The following is an 8,853-nucleotide window of genomic DNA, read 5'->3' on the forward strand; positions in this document are numbered from 1 at the left end:
GTGCCCCAGGTTAGGATGTTTGCACGTAAATACCTGTTGCGTATTGCACCCACGATTGCTAGATCACGGTTTCGATTACTAGACTGAGTAGCTCGTTGTGTTGTTGAGTTAAAAAGAAAAATTCATGGCACCTTACTCTAAAATCATTTTGATTACTGACATGTGCACATGTACAGGTGATGCAAATATGGCGGGAATGAGCTTATAGGAACACAGATATATAATAACAATAAACAAATAATTTATGTAGTTGTCGGGCAGGAAATTTCAGAACACTCATCCGTCGTCTAATGACGGGAGAATCCGATATATATACATATATGAATTCATAGGTTGATGTATAGAAATGCTATAGAAGCATATGTATGCGTATACGTATAATGACATATAAATACTCACATATACACATATACTCACATGTACACACACATATAAATATGTTGCTTATATATGAATGTATGCATGTATATGTGCGTGCATATAGATAGATAGATAGATAGATAGATAGATAGATAGATAGATAGATAGATAGATAGATAGATAGATAGATAGATAGATAGATAGAAAAAGAGAAAGTGAGTGAGAGTCAGAGAGAGGGGGAAAAGAGTAAGAGACAGTTGTAAATTGTCGAAGACATAAATTCAGAAACGATAAATGCTCAACTTAACATTTTAGTGATTCCACCAAGTAATAGGTTATATAGTCATCATTTGCATTCCTATATCTATAGTAACATAATATTGATTTTTTATTTATTGATAGACAAAAATTAAAGTTCCTTTGAATTGTCTATTGTTGAATCATTCATATGTCCTTGCTTTCTAGAATCCACACTCAATATCAAATCTTCGCTAGAACTATTGGCTTAGGTAGGAAAATCAATACCCATTAATATGGATATTTCAAATGTAAAACATTAGTAAATGAAACATTAATTGGCTTGCAAATACAGCTTGGTATTCGCATCAAACGATGGAAAATGATGAATATTTTTTTATACACACACTCACATCTATCTATATACCAGCAGACATATCTAGACGCATACACGCTTAAACACACAATATATATATATATGTATGATCTATATATATGCGTATGTATGTGTGCTCCTATAACTGAAATTGATACATAGATACATATATACTTGCATGCATCGATGCATACATATATACATACCTAGCCACGTATGTACATACTTACATAACTTCATATATATATATATATATATATATATATATATATATATATATATATATATATATATATATATATATATATATATGTATGTATGTATGTATGTATGTATGTATGTATGTATGTATGTATATGTTATCGTTTGCAGCTTTGTAGCTATATTCCAATCTAAAGATAGTTATGTGCTTGAATTAATGTATGTTAGCACTGTAAAACATTTGTGACGTATGAAAGTGAGATTTCGTTTTCGAAACGAGATATTATTGCAATATAAATATTGTTATTTTATCTAAAGCATCTGATGTTTACAAAAATGTAGTAGGAAAATATTATTATTAGTATTATTATTACTGTTGTTATTTTTCTTCGTCTTCTTCTTCTTCTTCTTCTTCTTCTTCTTCTTCTTCTTCTTCTTCTTATTATTATTATTATTATTATTATTATTATTATTATTATTATTATTATTATTATTATTATTATTATTTCGAAATGCTATATAAAACTATGTATATTTGAAAGCAATGAGCTAATATTTGTTCCATATAAAACATTTCCTACAAAAATGATAGTTTGCATATATAAACTTTTCCTAGCTCTGTTAGTAAGTACGTAACTTATATCATTTGGTTATAACTATCATTACGTATATCCAGCATTATCAAATAGAAAGACAAATGCCTAATTCAGTTTTGTAGTGAAACTTTAGACACGACGTTTTAAAATCTTTTGCAATATATGCATCCAGTATATACAACTTTATCAGATATGTACACTTTTCGAGAATATAAAGAAAAATCTATTGGGTTTGCAACTAAGTTCCCACCGTTTTTCTTTTTTAATTTGAATTTTTTAAAAGGTTTAATAAAAAAGGATGAAATGCAAAGTCGACCTCGGTGGCATTTGAACTCAGAACGTATCAGCAGACGAAATACCGCTAAACATTTCTCCCAGCGTGCTAACAATTCTGCCAGGTCACCGCCTTTCACAGACCTTATATTATTGCATCACTAGTACTTTTCCTAGAAACCACTTTTTTAAGAAATTCAGTGTTCGTTTTAGTAATTAGACGGCTATTTCTATTCTATCATATCGATCGTCTCTTCTAACTGCTTATTATTTATTACGGCAAACATTTATTGAATTTGTGCTGAAGAAGCAGTAAAACAAGGAATGTATTCCCAATAACAATGTAAAGAAAACTATTCAATATCTGCATAAAGAAGGCATTTTAAAAATGAATGTTCAAGAGATGATAACTTGTTTTCATTTTCTGATTCAAGTAGACCGCTTTCTCTGGTTAGCAATTTCTACAAATATATAAGCTAACGGTGCGATTTTTTCGGTTGTCGTGAGAAACCACAAGCAAACAAAAAGAGCTTCCTAATATTGATATCAAATTTTGGCACAAGACCAGCAATTTAGGGGAGGGAGGCAAACGATTACAACGACCCCAGTGTTCAACTGTAATTGTTTTTATCAACCCTGAAAGGATAAGATGCAAAGACGTCTTCGGCCGACTTTGAACTCAGAACTTAGAGACGAACGAAATGCCGCGAAGCATTTTTCCCACCAATCTAACGTTTGTGATATATACCTTTGTATTAAAGGAATTGATTTTGAAATTTACTTCATGCGCAGATTTGTATAACTCCGGTTTCAAATTCTGCCGTGAGAAACGTAAAAACTCTTTGAAGCATCACTTAATTTATCATCATTTATTAATTTACTAAGGGAAGCGAGCTGGCAGAATCATTAGCAAGCCGGACAAAATGCTTAGCGGTATTTCGTCTGTCTTTACGGTTTCAGTTCAAATCCCACAGTGGTTAACATTATCTTTCATCCTTTCGAGGTCGATAAAATAAGTACCAGTTGAACACTGGGCCGATGTAATCTACTTAACCTCCACTCAGAAATTACTGGCCTTGTACCCAAATGTATGTATATATACAGAGAACGTGGATGCATATATATATGTATGAATACATATACTATACATACACGCACACTTGCGCGAGCACAGACATGCATACGCACACATACTCATCTATATATGCGATCTAATGTCGTTACGCGTCGCTACTATTCGGGTTGTATTTTGGAGAAAAATATTAAAACATGTCATGGATACTGATACCAGTGATATGTTATGCATGAAAATCCAAGACAACTAGCATATAGTTTTCGTCTTATTACACCGACAAAGGCTGGGTGTAAGGATGGGTGGTTAGTTGATAACTTGGAACATACTTCAGAACTGGAAAAGGAGAGGTCGGCTGAGGCAGCGTTTGAAATCAAAACGCAAAAGCCTAAAGAAATGACGGTCGGGGCGTAGTCCACCGATCCTGATCTGGATCTAAACTGCAAAAATAATGTCTTTTATTATTCAATTGGATAAGTTCTATTACGTGTTCGTACAACACGACTCAATTTGATAACAACTCTAGGAAAATTCATAACTTCGATCATATAGCGCAGTAGTATTTCACAACATGTTTTCAAAGTAAAGATATTTGTATGTATGTATGTACGTATGTATGTATGTATGTATGTATGTATGTATGTATGTATGTACGTACGTATGTATGTATATATGTATTTGTCTATGCATGCATGTATATATATATATATATATATATATATATATATATATATATATCTACGTACACTCACATACATATATACATGCATATGTACGTACATGTATTTTTACATAGAGATATACGTAGATACATTGACGCATACATATATTATGTGTATGTGTATGGATATATATGATATTAAATATGCATATATGTTGTACATATGTATATATATATATATATATATATATATATATATATATATATTACATGTATTTATGTAAGCATATATATATATATATATATATATATATATATTACATGTATTTATGTAAGCATATATATATATATATATATATATATATATATATATATATATATATATACACACACATATACAACGTCTTCCTATTTGGCTGGTTTTTTAGAGATTTCTTCAATATTTCCCATACATTCTTAGAATAATTTTTTGCACCAATTTCTTCCATAACGCCTGATGTAAATTCAAATTTTAGTAAAATAAATTAACTTCTAATAATACGTATTTAACAAGATTAACAGCGAAAAAAAGATAAAGTACACTTTTGAAAAACAATGTAATTTATATAGTAATAATTAGGTTATATGTCTTACGTAAACATAGATCGAGGAAACGATACGTTCCCTTGTTGCCGCAAGTGATAACGAAACGTGTAAATTTGTAGGTATTTTATCTTTGATCTCAGAATTGCGGATATAGAATCTCACAGCACAAGATGCTTTAACGAAAATGTAGAACAAAACTATCAAAACAATTTGGATAGAAATTATTCACTTGAGAACATGAATATATGCTAGCATTTCGAACAGAAATTATGCATAAAATAGATTAATCTTATAGACAAACATAAAACATATCACACACACACATCTATGAGAAATATATATATATATATATATATATATATATATATATATATATATATATATATACATACACATAACACACAAACACACACACTCACTCACATCCATACACACACACACACACACACACACACTTATATATATATATATATATATATAAATACATACATATATACATACATACACACACATATTTGTATCAATATATCCATATATCCATTCATATGTGTGTGTGTGTCTGTCTCTGTGTGTGCACGCGGCTGATCGCTGGCGCGTGCGTGCGTGTGTGGGTGTACATGTGAGATCTCTGTGTAGATCCGGCATAGGTAAGTTTAAAGTGAAAAGCATTTCAAAAGCGAATAATCGTGTGTAATTAGAATCACAGGTAATTTACATTTATCTGAAACAGGTATAAAGTAAATATTTTCGTATTTCAACACATGACAGTATGTACACATCATCCATTGATGTCAAAATATATGATATTGCCTCGTGATTTTCTTTGCAATTTATGCAGAAGTACGTTTTCATGCATCCATGTATGTATATATGTATATATGTATGTATATATGTATATATATATAATATATATGTACTTATGTATGTATATATATATATAGAGAGAGAGAGAAAAAAGTGTCACTTGCATATAGGCCTACCTATCTATCTATCTATCTATCTATCTATCTATCTATCTATCTATCTATCTATCTATCTATCTATCTATCCGTCTGTCTGTCTGTCTGTCTGTCTGTCTGTCTGTCTATCTATCTATCTATCAATCTATTTGTCGATCCATCAACAGGGCCTGCTAGGTAAATGCAGTTTCTTGGTCAAGTGTCTTCACATACCACCCCGAGTCAATAAATACTTTTTGAGTGTATCTTTTCACAGAAAAGCAGTGTGAAATCTCGTCGTATATGTGTGCATGTTTGTAAGCGTGTGTGTGTGTGTGTGTGTCTGTGCGTGTATGTGTGGGTGTGGGTGTGTGTGTGCGTGTGTGTATATTTACAGAGAGAGACAGACAGACAGATCGAGAGAGGGTGACAGAGATAAAGTGATAGATAAATAAAATAGATAGCTATATATATATATATATATATATATATATATATATATATATATATATATATATATATATATATATGTATATATATATGTATATATATATATATATATGTATATATATATATATATATATTATCTTTATTTCCTCCTGTTACTAGTTCAAAGTAAACCTGTTTTCAAAACTCACAGTAACCCTTGTGTACCTATGGTTTCTTAGAAATCCCTCATTTCTGGAAGATTAATTCAGGAGGGTTCCCTTTCAGTGTGTCTTGATAAAAATCTTGTTGAGTTGCATTCTACAAACCATGGATATGATCTTCCTCACTTTTTATTCTTTATTCAACGAATTGATTTTTATAATCCCTCCCATAGACTCTAACCATATGATATTACTCGTAATTATATGTTTAACAACCATAAACAGGCAACTTGGACAACTAAAACCTAACGTTCGTTGTCACCGTATGCGGAGACCTCGAAATGTTAAATAAAAAGTGAGACGTAATTACAATGAAGATCAAAAATACTTACTTATGTCACATCTAACTTAATGGAAACATCAGAAAATCTTCAAAGATTTTATTAATATCTCACAATCCGTGTTTTGTCTTTGCCCACGCAACTCATATAATGTTGAAAGCTATAATCTAACTATGGGGAATCTGTTTCATATCTAAAAACCACTATATTTCGGACCAGTTATTACACTTTACATAAGTTACTAAACATACCCCACTATACAGATTCATATTCTGAATTTCATTCAATAGCACGGTGCTCGGCTGATTAGAAAATAATTTCTTCTCAACTGCATGCTACAGACCATGCCATTTTCTCTCGAAAGGTTCTCCCTTCTAGAAATCCTCCCTGGCTCTCCTCTTTTCCCATAGGTGATCAATTCAATTACTACTTGTGCAGCGGACTCACCAGGCTGGGAGGAATAAAGCATTGCAGTGTACCGCCATCTCTAAATTACCTAATATAAATTGATTCACTACATTTAAACAAGAATATAAGTTGGAAGTATTTGATGGCAATATATTCATGTCTGTATCTTCCAATCATATTGTCACTCCCTGTCTGTCTTTTTCCATTCCCGTTTTCTTTCTCCCCCTTTTTTCTCTTTCTCTCTCTCCCTTTCTCTTCCCCTCTCTCTCTCTCTCTCTCTCTCTCTCTCTCGTTCAATTTTTATTGTGTCTAAACAATTGTGACATATCTAACTCATCTTTTTCATATCGACGTTCATAAATCAAGTTACAAGTTCATAACTCGATTGAAATTATCATCCATGAGTTCGAATTAACATCAAGAAGAATATAAACATAATAATGTGATCTCTGGTACCATTTATGTATTTATTTGCTGATGTTTTCTTTTTTCCTTAATAAAACATAAAAAGTATATTTCATCCTATTTATTTTATTTTATTGTTATTGTTCAACATCATGAAAGATTATATGGAAAAAAAAGTCTTCCAAATCGAGTTCTGCCTGAATAAAAAGTCAAATATTTTCTACCCTTGATGTTTCAATATTTGGTGACAGGAACTCAAAAAGAGCGCTTGAGTTTAACTACCAATAAATTGTGCATCAATAGAAATCCGAAAATCATATATTTTATTTCTTGGAAATATGTTTCTAGATTATAAATATAATTATGACTGTACTCATTTAGTTTTCGCAATTCATTATGTCGACTTTTGCTGATTTGGTGTATATATTTGACTGAGACGTTTGTCGTTCATAGCAATTATTTACGACTTATTCAGAAGATGAAGGCTAATTCCTATGGTATTTTACCGCAGAGATTCTAAGACGGGGGTCATGAGGGAGAGAAAGACGTTGACATTGTCAACTCAGAGATCTCTATTCCAACCCGATGCTTGCAACAATCTTAACAACGTACTTTGTAAACCGAACAAAGTGACTGTTTAAGAAACACAACTTAGAATTAGACACTATAAAATCTACACAAATATGACTGTCATTTGTATAATGACAGTCATATTGTATGTCGGCGTATCTGTGTATATGAATACAAGTATTCATATCTGTGCGTGCGTGCGCACCTGTGTGTATCTTTCTCTTTCTCTCTCTCTCTCTCTCTCTCTCTCGCTCTCTCTCTCTCTCTCTCTCTCTCTCTCTCTCTCTCTCTCTGTATATATATATATGATTGACCGTTGACTGAACACTATTCAATTTTTTTTCTCCGTGTTTTTCTCCTTGTCTCCGTATTCTTTCTGTTGAAGAGCGTAGCTCGAAACGTCAAAGACTTTCCGTATTCCCGAGCGTCAAACTAATATATACTTTTGTTATTTACACCACCTGTCCTCGTCTGTTGTTATTATTTGTATATTCTCCCATATATATATATATATATATATATTGGGTTCGTGCATAATTATTGCAGGATTTTTTCAACAAATTTTATTCAACAAAAACAATAACAACATGTAACAAAAACAGCTTTAAATGATTATTCCGGAGCATATTCACCATCTACTTCAATTACTGCTTCCCTTTTGTTTGGCAGACGGTCAGACCGTCATTTAAAGATGAGTTTGTTAAATATTGTTATTGCTTTTGTTTAATAAAATTTGTTGAAAAAAGCCACAATAACTATGCACCAACCCTATATATATATATATATATGTGTGTGTATGTGTGTATGTGTGTGTGTGTGTGTGTGTGTATGTGTGTGGTGTGTGTGTGCGCGCGTGCGTGCGTGTGTAGATATATATTCATATAAAGTCGGAAAGATGGCAGAATCATGAACATGTCAGGCAAAATGATTAGCTCCATATCTTTCGGCTCTTCACGTTCTGGTTTCTAATCCCACCAACTACCAGTCAATTGTTGGGGACGATGTAATCGGTTTGTCCCTTCCATGAAAACATTACTTGCCTTGAAACCAGCAACAGAACAGCGTCGCGTTCAGAAGGAATTTCGTAACCCCTGTCTCTTCTACTCCATGGCACCAAACCAAATCCACATACACCTGCAGGAAATATAATTTAAAACAAATTATCTATGTCGTAAATACCAATCTGTGCTTGAGGTAAAGTGCCACATTGCACGCCAATTATAGTTCCATAAATATATAC

The sequence above is a fragment of the Octopus bimaculoides genome, chromosome 15 (genome assembly GCF_046866305.1).
Source record: "Octopus bimaculoides isolate indiv1 chromosome 15, ASM4686630v1, whole genome shotgun sequence".
Taxonomy (NCBI): Eukaryota; Metazoa; Mollusca; class Cephalopoda; order Octopoda; family Octopodidae; genus Octopus; species Octopus bimaculoides.